This window comes from Staurois parvus, unplaced genomic scaffold (assembly GCF_062004578.1).
Source record: "Staurois parvus isolate SC_StPar_1 unplaced genomic scaffold, SC_StPar_1.0 ptg002002l, whole genome shotgun sequence".
Classification (NCBI taxonomy): domain Eukaryota; kingdom Metazoa; phylum Chordata; class Amphibia; order Anura; family Ranidae; genus Staurois; species Staurois parvus.
In genome coordinates this window covers 91204-108778 of record NW_028319798.1, presented here as the reverse complement: position 1 = coordinate 108778, position 17575 = coordinate 91204, and the positions used below count along the sequence as shown (strand labels likewise).

The 17575-nt window shown below is 49.1% G+C and overlaps 1 protein-coding gene across 1 annotated transcript in view; it reads right to left on the bottom strand.

The window, feature by feature from the left end:
• LOC149433059 (ubiquitin carboxyl-terminal hydrolase CYLD-like) overlaps positions 1 to 16315 on the bottom strand; it is a 92346-nt gene extending 76031 nt beyond the window's left edge. Inside the window, exon 1 of the mRNA XM_089664702.1 lies at positions 16223 to 16315. The gene's annotated coding sequence lies outside the window, so the exon portion shown is untranslated. The remainder of the gene's footprint in view (positions 1 to 16222) is intronic.
• Positions 16316 to 17575: the final 1260 nt, after the last annotated feature.

The following is a 17575-nucleotide window of genomic DNA, read 5'->3' as shown; positions in this document are numbered from 1 at the left end:
GACTTCCGTCATGCACCAACCTTCCCCCATCATGGCGGGTTCAGGGACGTGCAAACCTGTGCCGCTGTTGGCGACCTCACCTGTTGATCACAGGGTCCCGGCCGGTGATTCCCTGCTGGCACCTGGCGATCACCGAGTATAACAAACAATACATATCTCTCTCCTGTCAGCTCCTGCATAGCAGAGCCATACAAAGCAGTGTGCTGACACAGTAAAGCATGCACACAGGTAACCCTTTGATTGCACCAGATGTTAACCCCTTCCTGCCCAGTGTCATTAGTACAGTGTCAGGGCTTTTTATTAGCACTCATCACTGTATTGGTGTCACTGGGGATGTCAGTGGCAGTCAGTCCCCCCCCCAGTGTCAGAATGCCCGCCGCAGTCCCGATATAAGTCGCTGATTGCCGCCATTACTGTATGCAAATAAAAAATCTCAGTATCTATCCCGCCATTTGTAAACACTATAACTTTTATGTAAACCAATTAATTTACACGTATTGGGATTTGTTTTAGCAAAGACATGAAGCAGGATACATTTTGGCCGAAATTTACGAGAAAATTTGAATTTTAACAATTTTTTACTGGACATGTTTAGTAGCACAAAGACCAAAATATTGTTTTTCTCTTGAAATTCTCGGTCTTTTTTTTTGTTGTGGTGTATTTTGTTTTTGTGCTGCCCTAGGCAAGACTAAAATCGGGCACCCCCAATCTAAATTTGTCCCACCCCTTCCTGTTTAAACGCCACCCTTCCTCTTTAGGCTCCACCTCTTCCTATTAGAGTTCCACCTCTTTATTTTATTTCATTATCGGTGTCATTTGGAGGAATAGTGCCGCATCATTGGTGTCAGTGGAAGACTAGTGTCCCATCATTGTTGTCAATGGCAGGAATAGTGTCCCATCATTGGTGTCAGTGGAAGGAATAGTGCCCCATCATTGGTGTCAGTGGGAGGAATAGTGCCCCATCATTGGTGTCAATGGCAGGAATAGTGCCCCATCATTGGTGTCAATGGCAGGAATAGTGCCCCATCATTGGTGTCAATGGCAGGAATAGTGCCCCATCATTGGTGTCAATGGCAGGAATAGTGTCCCATCATTGGTATCAGTGGGAGGAATAGTGCCCCATCATTGGTGTCAGTGGGAGGAATAGTGCCCCATCATTGGTGTCAGTGGGAGGAATAGCGCCCCATCATTGGTGTCAGTGGGAGGAATAGCGCCCCATCATTGGTGTCAGTGAGAGAATAGTGCCCCATCATTGGTGTTAGTGGGGGGAATAGTGCCCCGTCACTGGTGTCAGTAGAAGGACTAGTGCCCCTTCACTGGTGTCAGTGGAAGGAATAGTGCCACATTACTGGTGTCATTGGAAGGAATAGTGCCCCATCATTGGTGTCAGTGGGAGGAATAGTGCCCCATCATTGGTATCAGTGGGAGGAATAGTGCCCCATCATTGGTGTCAGTGGGAGGAATAGTGCCCCATCATTGGTGTCAGTGGGAGGAATAGTGCCCCATCATTGGTGTCAGTGGGAGGAATAGTGTCCCATCATTGGTGTCAGTGGGAGGAATAGTGCCCCATCATTGGTGTCAGTGGAAGGAATAGTGCCCCGTCACTGGTATCAGTGGAAGGAATAGTGCCCCGTTACTGGTGTCATTGGAAGGAATAGTGCCCCATTACTGGTGTCAGTAGCAGGAATAGTGCCCCATCATTTGTGTCAGTGGGAGGAATAGTGCCCCATTACTGGTGTCAGTGGAAGGAATAGTGCCCCATCATTGGTGTCAGTGGGAGGAATAGTGTCCCATCATTGGTGTCAGTGGGAGGAATAGTGCCCCATCATTGGTGTCAGTGGGAGGAATAGTGCCCCATCATTGGTGTCAGTGGGAGGAATAGTGCCCCATCATTGGTGTCAGTGGCAGGAATAGTGCCCCATCATTGGTGTCAGTGGCAGGAATAGTGCCCCATCATTGGCATCAGTGGGAGGAATAGTGCCCCATCATTGGTGTCAGTGGCAGGAATAGTGCCCCATCATTTGTGTCAGTGACACCAATCCTCCCGACAGATTAACGTGGACCCACCACACTACTTTGGGGGTCATCCACACCACCCCAAGAGAAGGAGTTCTATATAATGATTGGAGGGTTGGACATCCACTATATATATTGGTCAGCTGGTCTCACGCTGAGGGAGTGGCCTTGTGAGTGATTGGATGGTCTGTGGGCGCAGTGCAATCCAACACTTTTCTGTTCCAGCACCGAATGGACCAGCTCCGTATTTGTGGATAGAACATTTCCTATACATTAGGATTGGTAGTGCAGTCTGGGGTCACACACACATTCTGAATGTCACCATAAACGTCCAATGGATGAAGAATTGTCAGCAGGTCTCAGAACGCACGGAGCCCCCAGCAGCAACCCTCCCCCCAGAACAAAGGACTCCGCTAATCCCTACTGGAATCCACAATTCTGAAGGCAATCCAGAACAACCAACAAAGTATTCTTTATTCAGTCTCCATGAAACAGGTTAAAGTGGATCAAAACCCGAAAACAAAAATGTCCTATACTGCAGCCGGCCGGTCCTTGGATGTGAGGGACTTCATTTTTTTCAGGCCTTTTTCTTTTTATCTGGTGGTCCTGTCAGTAGGGTGACAACATCTACTCCTTGTACAATATGGAGGATCCGTGTTGTCACCCTAGGACAGGAAGTATATCAGGACTACAGAACACCTTATCTGCAAAGCTGGTAATAATTCTGATAAGTGTGCAGCACAGGCAGAGATGACAGGAAGTCATCAACTCACTGGATTTCTGGCAGGATCAACGCGCATTTTAAAATCGCTTTCAATGGGATGTTTCCTAGACCAAAAGGAAGCAAATAATTTGGGGTTTACATATATTTTAAGAGCCACCCCTCCTCTTCAGCAAATTAAAGCTGGCAGTGATCAGGGTGGACCCCCGCACCATACACCTCCTACCGGCTTCCATTCTATGATGTTTTGTTTACACGTTTGGGTATTTTTTGGTAGAAAATCACTTACAACCCCCAGACATCACAAATACACGGCTCCAAAAAATGGAAGGAAGACTGAAAACCCATCAGATCCCAATGGGGAGGAATCTCCTGCTGGATCTCTATACTGACAGACGGGGGATGGGTGAGGAACGTAAGGACGCCCCATCGTTTGATGGAAATGATCGACCTACAGAGGACTGAATTCACAGACACCCCGAAAATCAAAGTGAAGAAATGATGCAGCAGGCGAGTCCATGTTGGTGAAATGTCATTGCAGCAACTCAGAATGGTCCTCAGTAGTCTGTGTGGCCCCCACGTGCTTGTATGTATGCCTGACAATGTCGGGGGAGGGTCCTAATGAGACCACGGATGGTGTCCTGGGGGATTTCCTCCCAGATCTGGACCAGGACATCACTGAGCTCCTGGACAGTCTGAGGTGCAACCTGGCAGCGTCGGATGGACCGAAACATGACATCCCAGAGGGGTTCTATTGGATTTAGGTCAGGTGAGCGTGGGGGCCATTCAATGGTATCAATTCCTTCATCCTCCAGGAACTGCCTGCATACTCACCCCACATGAGGCCGGACATTGTCTGCACCAGGAGGAACCCAGGACCCACTGCACCAGGAGGAACCCAGGACCCACTGCACCAGGAGCAACCCAGGACCCACTGCACCAGGAGCAACCCAGGACCCACTGCACCAGGAGGAACCCAGGAACCACTGCACCAGGAGGAACCCAGGAACCACCGCACCAGGAGGAACCCAGGACCCACTGCACCAGGAGGAACCCAGGACCCACTGCACCAGGAGGAACCCAGGACCCACTGCACCAGGAGGAACCCAGGACCCACTGCACCAGGAGGAACCCAGGAACCACCCCACCAGGAGGAACCCAGGACCCACTGCACCAGGAGGAACCCAGGATCAACTTCACCAGGAGGAACCCAAGATCAACTTCACCGGGAGGAACCCAGGACCCACCGCACCGGGAGGAACCCAGGACCCACCGCACCGGGAGGAACCCAGGACCCACCGCACCGGGAGGAACCCAGGACCCACCGCACCGGGAGGAACCCAGGACCCACCACACCGGGAGGAACCCAGGACCCACCGCACCGGGAGGAACCCAGGACCCACCGCACCGGGAGGAACCCAGGACCCACCACACCAGGAGGAACCCAGGACACCCTGCACCAGGAGGAACCCAGGACCCACCGCACCAGCGTAGGGTCTGACAATGGGTCCAAGGATTTCATCCCCATACCTAATGGCAGTCAGGGTGCCATTGTCTAGCCTGTAGAGGTCTGTGTGTCCCTCCATGGATATGCCCCCCCCAGACCATCACTGACCCACCACCACAACGGTCATGCTGAACCATGTTACAGGCAGCAGAACGTTCTCCACGGCTTCTCCAGACCCTTTCACGTCTGTCACATGTGCTCAGGGTGAACCTGCTGTCATCTGTGAAAAGCACAGGGTGCCAGTGGTGGACCTGCCAATTCTGGGGTTCAATGGCAAATGCCAATCCAGCTCTATGGTGCCGAGCAGTGAGCACAGGGCCCACTAGAGGACGTCGGGCCCTCAGGCCACACTCATGAAGTCTGTTTCTGATTGGTCAGAGACATTCACATCAGTGGCCTGCTGGAGGTCATTTTGTAGGGCTCTGGCAGGGCTCATCCTGTTCCTCCGTGCACAAAGGAGCAGATACCGGTCCTGCTGATGGGTTAAGGACCTTCTACGGCCCTGTCCAGCCCTCCTAGAGGAACTGCCTGTCTCCTGGAATCTCCTCCATGCTCTTGAGACTGTGCTGGGAGACACAGCAAACCTTCTGGCAATGGCAGGTATTGATGTGCCATCCTGGAGGAGTTGGACTACCTGTGCAACCTTTGTAGGGTCCAGGTATGGCCTCATGCTACCAGTAGTGACACTGACCCTAGCCAAATGCAAAACTAGTGAAAAACAGTCAGAAAAGATGAGTCGAAAAAATTTTTTTTTTACTGGACGTTTCATAGCAAAAAAGTAAAAAATATTGTTTTTTTTCTCAAAATTGTAGGTCTTTACTTTTTGTATAATGCAAAAATTAAAAAAACACACAGGCGATCAAATACCACCAAAATAAAGCTCCATTTTTTTGAGGAAAAAAAAGGACGTAAATTTAATTTGGGTGCAGCGTTGCATGACCGCGCAACTGTCAGTTAAAGCAATGCAGCGCCGTAAAAAATGGCCTGGTCAGGAAGGTGGGGGGGGGGGGTAAATCCTCAGGAGTACAAGTGGCTAGTGCAGGTGCCAAACACAAGGCCTTTCCATGTGGCCCCTGAAGCTGCGGCACCCCCCTCATAAAGGGAAAGCAAGGTACACAATGGATTGTGTGTGATTAGGAAATGAATGTCTTGTTTCCAGAGATGGAACACTGTAGAAGCACTTTGGTTTGGTGTTGATGCAAGATCTGGACATTCATTGACTACTACGATCTATTTGATTGCATGATTGTTCACCGAGTTATTATGAAGCATCCAGACTTTATCATCTGCTGGACCTCTACCTCCCCCAACCCATTCCTGAGGTCTTTTTAAGTGTCTTGAGGAGCGCTGAGTTTTTTTGGGTCCCCCCTAGGCGCTGCACAGCCAAGCGATATGCATTTTCGGTACTTGTATTAGGGGTTACAATTTGGATGGGGTCAAGGGGTATATGGGATGCCCAATGGAACTGGACAACTTTGGGGGACAAACGTCTTACCAAAAAAGGACAATCAGGAAAATCAACACACAGTCTTTGAAAGGAGCATTTGGTCCCCTTGGTGAACCCTCCTCAGACCCCGGATGAAAACCTCCGCCTCCACCTGGCAGTCTTGAGAGTGTCTCTGAGCAAGGAATTCTGAGATCTACAGATGAAGTAGTCCCAGGGAGAACTAGTTGGGTATTTGCACCTGACCACCCTCTCCCTAATTTGGCCCCGAGGAGTAGGAGTACCCATACTGTCCTGTTCCTGTAGCTTGGTGGGTTGGCAGCTGCTTTCAGGCCCTACATTGGGCTGGCTCCTTCCCGGATGGCAGGCTGTCCTCCCTAGGTAGACTGTAGGACAGTGGAGGTCCTTCTGTTCCGCTTCAGCCTGTAGGCAGGCCCCCCCCTCCACTGGGGCCCCCTCCCACGCCAGCAGCTCCTTCCTCAGATCTTCCACTCAACTCCAACTCCTGATCAGGCTTTCTCACATTTAAGGGTTGTCCTAGCCACCATGCCAGACCTCCTGCCTGGGGATTGGCCAGGTTCCCTCAAACATGCAAATCTAGGCCTCCTTCCCTCTTTCTAGAAAGTGGCAGATGCTTCTAGAAGAGTGGAAGTGCTCCAGAAGCCAGGACCTGTAGAGCCTTCCAGCCTGTCCTGAAGTGACCTCGCTTACTAACTCCCTGGCTGACTCATACCCAGGCTTCTAATGAACCACAAAAAAAAAGCTAAGCTAGAGGGCGCTACATAAGTTCATCCTGATCGCCTGGACAAATGTCCCAGAACACTCTTACTAAACACTATGGGGTCTATTTATTAAAAAAAATAAATGTTAGGCAAATACCACAAGAATTCATCTATCTGGAACAATTGTTTCCGGTATTTTGTCCAGTAGGTTTAGTTCCTATGACCGTCAGTTCCATCTAGTGGCCATAATGCAGTATTTTCCTGATTGAGGCACTTCAGGTAAAAACCGCATTATTGATCGCTAGACGTTACTGACAATCATAGGAAATAAACATACAAGACAAAATATGGGGAAAATTTGTTACGGCTGGGCGCATGCTTATGACATTCATCCAGAGAGTATTTTACAAATGGAATCCCTTAAGCTCTGCAAACACCTAAATGGGCCTGTAACCCTTATCTATCCAAGGTCCACCTACAATTGTCCTGGTCCTGGTATTCAAGAGGTTAAAGCAAACTTAGCTGTGAGCTTTCTATTGATTTCTTTAAAGCTGGTGAAGGACTTTCAGGTAAAAGTGATCGGGGTGGATCTAGAGCCGCTCAGTCACTTTTACTTTCGTTCCCTGACTCCTTCTGCAATTGATGAGCCTGGAACCAGTGTTGGGACAAGGTAATCTAGCACTCAGGGCAAAAACGACAAATTATGCCGCCCCCCCCCCAAGATGTGAGTCTCATCAAACCCCCCGCCCCAATAAAAAAAAAAAGAAAGCCATTATTTTCACATATAAAAATGAAAAAATTCCCCTCCTCCCAACTCATATCCCACCCAACCCCTTCCCAATTTCCTCTTACAGCGCAGATCCCCTCCAATACCCACCCCGCCTAGCACAAATCCTCTACCTTTTAAATTCCCCTCCCAGCACAAATCCTCCCCCTCCTAATACAAACTGACTTGTCACTGCTGTCAAACACCTCAAAACCAACCCCCCTCCCCATTGTGTCCTCATTATAATCCCCCTTCCCTCCCTGAAACATACAGACTTAAGATGCTACAGGGGTTCCGGGAACTCGCCATGCGGCTCCCCCTTCCCCCACATGAGTTCACTGTGCCAGCCGCCCCTCCTGCCCACCCCTTGTCCCGGCCCTGCCTGGAATCGCCATGTAATACATCTGTATTTGATTGGCTGCAGTAGAGACATTGGAGGTCTAATACACTCCTGACGTCTCCATAAAGAATATCTGAGCAACACTATGACATAGTAGGCTTGTTAGCCCCCTTGTGATAGCAATAAAGTTAAAAAAAAAATTGCAAAAAAAATTCAATTGTATTAAAAAAAAAAAAAAAGAAAAAGAAAAAGGAAAGCAACCTGCATACATGTGAATGCAAATATGGACATGGGTCACACCTATATACAGGTGAAACTTGAAAAATGAGAATATGGTGCAAAAGTTCATTTATTTCAGTGCAGCAACTTAAAAGGTGAAACTAATATATGAGACTCATTCCATGCAAAGCAAGATAGTTCCAGCCGTGATTTGTCATCATTGTGATGATTATGGCTTACAGCTCATGAAAACCCCAAATCCACAATCTCAGAAAATGAGAATATTCCATGCAATCAATAAAACACGGATTGTACATAGAACAATATCGCACCTCTGAGAAGTAGAAGCTGCATATGTACTCAGTACTTGGTTGGGGCCCCTTTTGCAGCAATTACTGCCTCAATGTGGTGTGGCATGGAAGCTATCAGCCTGTGGCACTGCTGAGGTGTTATGGAAGACCAGGATGCTTCAATAGCGGCCTTCAGCTCTTCTACATTGTTCGGTCTCATGTCTCTCATCTTTCTCTTGGCAATGCCCCATAGATTCTCTATGGGGTTCAGCTCAGGCCAGTTTGCTGGCCAATCAAGCACAGTAATCCCACGGTCATGGAACTAGGTTTTGGTGCTTTTGGCAGTGTGAGCGGGTGCCAACGTTTCACCTGTATGTAAACAGCAATTGCGGCACACGTTAGTTACATAGTTAGTTTGGCTGAACAAAGACAAAAGTCCATCCAGTTCAACCATTAAAAAAAAAAAAAGTTATAATCCTCCACCCACAGTTAGGTATTGCCACGAACGTCGGAGTGACAGCGATAATTCTGGAGCCACGATTTACTTTAGTGTCGCCTATGGAGAATTCTGGCTAGAGAAATTTTCCGCCAGTTTCAAGGCTTGACGCGTCTGGTATCTATTTACTCTACATAAACCTATCATTTACATTACACCAAAAAAATGGGTAATATAACTTCAGAGTATTTTTTTTCCCTAAAAATTTGTGTTTTGATAAACATTAGCGCCAACATCGTGCGAAATAAAAAAAAAATTGAAACTGCCCCCATTTTATTCTCCAGGGTCCCTGCCTTCAGACAACCTATCATTGTTTAAAGGTTTAAAGTGATTTTCTAGCAAAAAAAAAAAACTGCTGATTTTAACAATTAGATAGACGAGGGATTAAACCAGATCTGATGATTGTTGATACACACATGCATAGAAAGATCTAGAAATCGATAATGATTTGGAGAGGAAATTCTAGAAATTGTAATAACCCCGGATTTGTTTTTTTGCTTTGGTTTTTTTTTCTAGCCTGGTTTGTGATCAGTTCCATCCCCCACTTTGCTCGTCTTTCTATTATCAGGAATAATATTTGCTCTGCTCCGTGTGATCTGCGTTCAGACACGTTTCAGGTCCTCGGCCAATGAGGAAGTGCTCAGGTTTTAATGTGATCGTTCAAAATTAATTATTTTTTTAGTCCAGGATATAGTGAATGCGGGGTCCAGAGAGAGCGGATATAGTGAATGCGGGGTCCAGAGAGAGCGGATATAGTGAATGCGGGGTCCGGGGAGAGCGGATATAGTGAATGCGGGGTCCGGGGAGAGCGGATATAGTGAATGCGGGGTCCGGGGAGAGCGGATATAGTGAATGCGGGGTCCGGGGAGAGCGGATATAGTGAATGCGGGGTCCGGGGAGAGCGGATATAGTGAATGCGGGGTCCGGGGAGAGCGGATATAGTGAATGCGGGGTCCGGGGAGAGCGGATATAGTGAATGCGGGGTCCGGGGAGAGCGGATATAGTGAATGCGGGGTCCGGGGAGAGCGGATATAGTGAATGCGGGGTCCGGGGAGAGCGGATATAGTGAATGCGGGGTCCAGGGAGAGCGGATATAGTGAATGCGGGGTCCGGGGAGAGCGGATATAGTGAATGCGGGGTCCGGGGAGAGCGGATATAGTGAATGCGGGGTCCGGGGAGAGCGGATATAGTGAATGCGGGGTCCAGAGAGAGCGGATATAGTGAATGCGGGGTCCGGGGAGAGCGGATATAGTGAATGCGGGGTCCGGGGAGAGCGGATATAGTGAATGCGGGGTCCGGGGAGAGCGGATATAGTGAATGCGGGGTCCGGGGAGAGCGGATATAGTGAATGCGGGGTCCGGAGAGAGCGGATATAGTGAATGCGGGGTCCGGGGAGAGCGGATATAGTGAATGCGGGGTCCGGGGAGAGCGGATATAGTGAATGCGGGGTCCGGGGAGAGCGGATATAGTGAATGCGGGGTCCGGGGAGAGCGGATATAGTGAATGCGGGGTCCGGGGAGAGCGGATATAGTGAATGCGGGGTCCGGGGAGAGCGGACATAGTGAATGCGGGGTCCGGGGAGAGCGGACATAGTGAATGCGGGGTCCGGGGAGAGCGGACATAGTGAATGCGGGGTCCGGGGAGAGCGGACATAGTGAATGCGGGGTCCGGGGAGAGCGGACATAGTGAATGCGGGGTCCGGGGAGAGCGGATATAGTGAATGCGGGGTCCGGGGAGAGCGGACATAGTGAATGCGGGGTCCGGGGAGAGCGGATATAGTGAATGCGGGGTCCGGGGAGAGCGGATATAGCGAATGCGGGGCCCGGGGAGAGCGGATATAGCGAATGCGGGGTCTGGGGAGAGCGGATACAGTGAATGCGGGGTCCGGGGAGAGCGGATATAGCAAATGCGGGGCCCGGGGAGAGCGGATATAGCGAATGCGGGGTCCGGGGAGACCGGATATAGCGAATGCGGGGTCCGGGGAGACCGGATATAGCGAATGCGGGGTCCTGGGAGAGCGGATATAGTGAATGCGGGGTCCGGGGAAAGCGGATATAGTGAATGCGGGGCCCGGGGAGAGCGGATATAGTGAATGCGGGGTCCGGGGAGACCAGATATAGTGAATGCGGGGTCCGGGGAGACCGGATATAGTGAATGCGGGGTCCGGGGAGACCGGATATAGTGAATGCGGGGTCCGGGGAGAGCGGATATAGTGAATGCGGGGTCCGGGGAGAGCGGATATAGTGAATGCGGGGTCCGGGGAGAGCGGATATAGTGAATGCGGGGTCCGGGGAGAGCGGATATAGTGAATGCGGGGTCCGGGGAGAGCGGATATAGTGAATGCGGGGTCCGGGGAGAGCGGATATAGTGAATGCGGGGTCCGGGGAGAGCGGATATAGTGAATGCGGGGTCCGGGGAGAGCGGATATAGTGAATGCGGGGTCCGGGGAGAGCGGATATAGTGAATGCGGGGTCCAGGGAGAGCGGATATAGTGAATGCGGGGTCCGGGGAGAGCGGATATAGTGAATGCGGGGTCCGGGGAGAGCGGATATAGTGAATGCGGGGTCCGGGGAGAGCGGATATAGTGAATGCGGGGTCCAGAGAGAGCGGATATAGTGAATGCGGGGTCCGGGGAGAGCGGATATAGTGAATGCGGGGTCCGGGGAGAGCGGATATAGTGAATGCGGGGTCCGGGGAGAGCGGATATAGTGAATGCGGGGTCCGGGGAGAGCGGATATAGTGAATGCGGGGTCCGGAGAGAGCGGATATAGTGAATGCGGGGTCCGGGGAGAGCGGATATAGTGAATGCGGGGTCCGGGGAGAGCGGATATAGTGAATGCGGGGTCCGGGGAGAGCGGATATAGTGAATGCGGGGTCCGGGGAGAGCGGATATAGTGAATGCGGGGTCCGGGGAGAGCGGATATAGTGAATGCGGGGTCCGGGGAGAGCGGATATAGTGAATGCGGGGTCCGGGGAGAGCGGACATAGTGAATGCGGGGTCCGGGGAGAGCGGACATAGTGAATGCGGGGTCCGGGGAGAGCGGACATAGTGAATGCGGGGTCCGGGGAGAGCGGACATAGTGAATGCGGGGTCCGGGGAGAGCGGACATAGTGAATGCGGGGTCCGGGGAGAGCGGACATAGTGAATGCGGGGTCCGGGGAGAGCGGACATAGTGAATGCGGGGTCCGGGGAGAGCGGATATAGTGAATGCGGGGTCCGGGGAGAGCGGATATAGCGAATGCGGGGCCCGGGGAGAGCGGATATAGCGAATGCGGGGTCTGGGGAGAGCGGATACAGCGAATGCGGGGTCCGGGGAGAGCGGATATAGCAAATGCGGGGCCCGGGGAGAGCGGATATAGCGAATGCGGGGTCCGGGGAGACCGGATATAGCGAATGCGGGGTCCGGGGAGACCGGATATAGCGAATGCGGGGTCCTGGGAGAGCGGATATAGTGAATGCGGGGTCCGGGGAAAGCGGATATAGTGAATGCGGGGCCCGGGGAGAGCGGATATAGTGAATGCGGGGTCCGGGGAGACCAGATATAGTGAATGCGGGGTCCGGGGAGACCGGATATAGTGAATGCGGGGTCCGGGGAGACCGGATATAGTGAATGCGGGGTCCGGGGAGACCGGATATAGTGAATGCGGGGTCCGGGGAGACCGGATATAGTGAATGCGGGGTCCGGGGAGACCGGATATAGTGAATGCGGGGTCCGGGGAGACCGGATATAGTGAATGCGGGGTCCGGGGAGACCGGATATAGTGAATGCGGGGTCCGGGGAGACCGGATATAGTGAATGCGGGGTCCGGGGAGAGCGGATATAGTGAATGCGGGGCCCGGGGAGAGCGGATATAGTGAATGCGGGACCCGGGGAGAGCGGATATAGTGAATGCGGGACCCGGGGAGAGCGGATATAGTGAATGCGGGGTCCGGGGAGAGCGGATATAGTGAATGCGGGGTCCGGGGAGAGCGGATATAGTGAATGCGGGGTCCGGGGAGAGCGGATATAGTGAATGCGGGGTCCAGGGAGAGCGGATATAGTGAATGCGGGGTCCGGGGAGAGCGGATATAGTGAATGCGGGGCAGGGGCGGACTGACAACTCATGGGGCCCCCGGGCAATAGGGGATCATGGGGTCCCTGTGCCCTTGCCCAAACTCAAAAAAGCCTATGAAAAAGGTACCAGGGGCATCTCATGGGGCCCCCTACTGACCCCGAGCCCTCGGGCAGTGCCTGAGTTTCCAAATGGTCAGTCCGCCCCTGATGCAGGGTCTGGGGAGAGCAGATATAGTGAATGTGGGGTCCGTGGTTTAGTAGCTTGTAGCTCTAAATGCCCAGCGAGGCAAATCCCATTCATTTCAATAGACCCTGTTCACACCTGAGCGATTTTCTGCTTGAGGCTTGTAGCTTTAATGCGCTCAGCGAAGCAAATCCCATTAATTTTAATGGCCCTTGTTCACACCTCAGCATTGTCACCAGAAGCAAAACACCTAAAAAAAAGCACATGAGCTTCTTTTAGGCAGATTGGCGTATTTTTGGCCCAGTGGACTTCAATGGGAACACCCGAAAAATGTGTGACATGAGAGTTTTGTCACTTGTTTTCTGGCCAAATTGAAGCTCTCCACCCCTCGTCTCCTCCCCCTAGTGCTTTCTATTGGTGAAAATAACACCTGAAACATGAATACACATTAGAGCGCCTGGAATACATTTAGAGAACATTTGTATACAGCTGCAAAACTCTGAAATGAAAGGGAAAAAAAAGCCTGAAAAATTGCGCTGCCGCAGCCTAAAGGTGATCAGACTCGCTCCAATCTCATCATACAATCTCTGTACAATACTTCGTATGGATCGTATATGACATGTAATTGTTATACAGAAAAGGACAGTGCAAAGGTATACTGTGAAATATTATGGATACATCGCATACAATACTGCCCGCTGTGCGCACACTTATATATATATAGGGAGAGAGAGATCATTGAATCATTACTCGTTAACCATTAATTGAATCATTACAGATCTGTTGAATACTCCCAGCTGTTTACAATCATATATATAGATAGATATACACACATAGGGAGAACTATTACAGATATATGTGTATATATATATATAGCTAGGAGCACTGTATACACATATATCTGTAATTGTTCTCCCTAGAGAGAGAAAAAGAGAATGAATTGATACATTGTATTCAGTATTAGTCTTGGTTCACACCAGGGGCGGACTGACAACTCATGGGGCCCCCGGGCAATAGGGGATCATGGGGCCTGTGTCCTTGCCCACACTCAAAAAAGCCTATGAAAAAGGTGGCAGGGGCATTTCATGGGGCCCCCCTACTGCCCCCGGGCCCTCAGGCAGTGCCCGAGTTTCCAAATGGTCAGTCCGCCCCTGGTTCACACTACCGCGACCTGAAAGTCGCGCAACTTTGCCAGACGACTTGAGTACTGCTTTGTAGCAACTTTTAAGGAATGCTGGGTAATCTTCCTGTAATGTTGGATCCAAATCACAATACTGATGAGGATCCGACTCGGAGGCGACTTCCTTTAAATTCTATGGGCACAAGTTGGATAGAAGTCGCTTTGAAGGAGTACGGGAACCTTCAGGAGTGCTAATTAAGATGGATCTCATTGACTAACATGGGATTTCACAGGTCATGTGACTTGGGGTCTCACAAGTCGGATCCCAAGTCCCGACAGTGTGAACTGAGCCTTATAAGTACATTGTAGTCGGTATTACATAGATACATTGTAGTCGGTATTATATAGATACATTGTAGTCGGTATTACATAGATACATTGTATTCAGTATTACATAGATACATTGTAGTCGGTATTATATAGATACATTGTATTCAGTATTATATAGATACATTGTAGTCGGTATTACATAGATACATTGTATTCAGTATTATATAGATACATTGTAGTCGGTATTACATAGATACATTGTATTCAGTATTACATAGATACATTGTAGTCGGTATTATATAGATACATTGTATTCAGTATTATATAGATACATTGTATTCAGTATTATATAGATACATTGTAGTCGGTATTATAGATTCATTGTAGTCGGTATTACATAGATACATTGTAGTCGGTATTATATAGATACATTGTAGTCGGTATTATATAGATACATTGTAGTCGGTATTATATAGATACATTGTAGTCGGTATTATATAGATACATTGTAGTCGGTATTATATAGATACATTGTAGTCGGTATTATATAGATACATTGTAGTCAGTATTACATAGATACATTGTAGTCAGTATTATATAGCTACATTGTCAGTATTGTAGATACATTGTAGTCGGTATTATATAGATACATTGTAGTCGGTATTATATAGATACATTGTAGTCGGTGTTATATAGATACATTGTAGTCAGTATTGATGCATTGCAGTTGGTATTATAGATACATTGTAGTCTGTAATATGTAGATACCAGGGGCAGACTGACTATTTGGAAACGTGGGCACTGCCCGAGGGCCCGGGGTCAGTAGGGGGCCCCATGAGATGCCCCTGGTACCTTTTTCATAGGCTTTTTTGAGTTTGGGCAAGGACACAGGGGCCCCATGAGTTGTCAGTCCGCCCCTGATAGATACATTGTAGTCGGTATTATATAGATACATTGTAGTCAGTAATATTGATACATTGTAGTCGGTATTATATAGATACATTGTAGTCGGTATTAATGATACATTGTAGTCGGTATTATATAGATACATTGTAGTCGGTATTGATGCATTGTAGTTGGTATTATAGATACATTGTAGTCCGTAATATGTAGATACCAGGGGCAGACTGACTATTTGGAAACGCGGGCACTGCCCGAGGGCCCGGGGTCAGTAGGGGGCCCCATGAGATGCCCCTGGTACCTTTTTCATAGGCTTTTTTGAGTTTGGGCAAGGACACAGGGGCCCCATGACCCCCTATTGCCCAGGGGCCCCATGAGTTGTCAGTCCGCCCCTGATAGATACATTGTAGTCGGCATTATATAGATACATTGTAGTCAGTAATATTGATACATTGTAGTCAGTATTATTGATACATTGTAGTCGGTATTATATAGATACATTGTAGTCGGTATTAATGATACATTGTAGTCGGTATTAATGATACATTGTAGTCAGTATTGTTGATAAATTGTAGTCGGTATTATATAGATACATTGTAGTCAGTATTGTTGATACATTGTAGTCGGTATTATATAGATACATTGTAGTCGGTATTAATGATACATTGTAGTCGGTATTAATGATACATTGTAGTCAGTATTGTTGATAAATTGTAGTCGGTATTATATAGATACATTGTAGTCAGTATTGTTGATACATTGTAGTCGGTATTATATAGATACATTGTAGTCGGTATTGTTGATAAATTGTAGTCGGTATTATATAGATACATTGTAGTCAGTATTGTTGATACATTGTAGTCGGTATTATATAGATACATTGTAGTCAGTATTGTTGATACATTGTAGTCGGTATTATATAGATACATTGTAGTCGGTATTGTTGATAAATTGTAGTCGGTATTATATAGATACATTGTAGTCAGTATTGTTGATACATTGTAGTCGGTATTATATAGATACATTGTAGTCGGTATTGTTGATACATTGTAGTCAGTATTGTTGATACATTGTAGTCGGTATTATATAGACACTAGGTATTCAGTACTCACATTCAGTCGCAGACATGGGTTCTGCACACTCTGAACTCATGTGGGGGGAGGAGGAGGAAGTGGAATTGTCCAATCAGCTGTCTCCACCCTGTATGGAGGCGGGGCTCTTCAGATTACAGATCAGCTGACTGGGTGACAATGACAGTTCTAGGATATGGAGGGCTCAGCCCCGCCCCCATCAGTGACATTATTAGACTTCTCTTCCTCCCCAGACAAGGATGAGATCTCTGCTTGTTTGTTTGTTTGTTTGTTTGTTTGTTTGTTTGTTTGTTTTCTCTGGATGGACTCATGTTGTATGCTGTGTCTGGTATTGGTTGTTCAGTATTTTGTATATTATTGCTGTGGGTGGAGTGATGATGTTGTGCATACAATGTAAGGAAGATGCAGAGCACAGTCCTAGTGCCCAGGTAGCAGCATGCAGCCAGTGTGGAACTACCAGTCCCAGCAGTCCTAGTGCCCAGGTGGCAGCATGCAGCCAGTGTGGAACTACCAGTCCCAGCAGTCCTAGTGCCCAGGTGGCAGCATGCAGCCAGTGTGGAACTACAAGTCCCAGCAGTCCCAGTGCCCAGGTGGCAGCATGCAGCCAGTGTGGAACTACCAGTCCCAGCAGTCCCAGTGCCCAGGTGGCAGCATGCAGCCAGTGTGGAACTACCAGTCCCAGCAGTCCCAGTGCCCAGGTGGCAGCATGCAGCCAGTGTGGAACTACAAGTCCCAGCAGTCCCAATGCCCAGGCGGCAGCATGCAGCCAGTGTGGATCTACAAGTCCCAGTGCCCAGACAGCAGCATGCCGTCAGTGTGGAACTACAAGTCCCAGCAGTCCCAGTGCCCAGATAGCAGAATGCAGCTGATGTGGAACTACAAGTCCCAGCAGTTCAAGTGTCGATACCAGCATGCAGCTGATGTGGAACTACAAGTCCCAGTGTCCAGAGAGAAGCATGCAGCCAATGTAGAACTAAAAGTCCCAGCAGTTCAAGTTTCCAGATAGCAGAATGTAGTCAATGTGGAACTACAGGTCCCAACAGTCACAGTGTCCAGATAGCAGCATGCAGCTAATACATGTAGAGGGGAGTAATGTCACAGAGCTTCCACTAGAGGTCACCCTCAGGGAGGTAAAGACCTGGGAATGGGATCATGTCTGTGCATTGGCAGATACCAGCATTTAGGTAATATGGAACTATTATCCCCCTCAGCTCCTCCTGTACCACTACCCCCTCCCTCCTAGATTGTAAGCTCCAAGGAGCGGGGCCCTCGATCCCCTCATGTATTGTATTGTTATTGTACTGTCGCATGTACTGTCTCCCATTGTAATGTACAGCACTGAGCGAACTATTGGCGCTTTATAAATCCTGTATA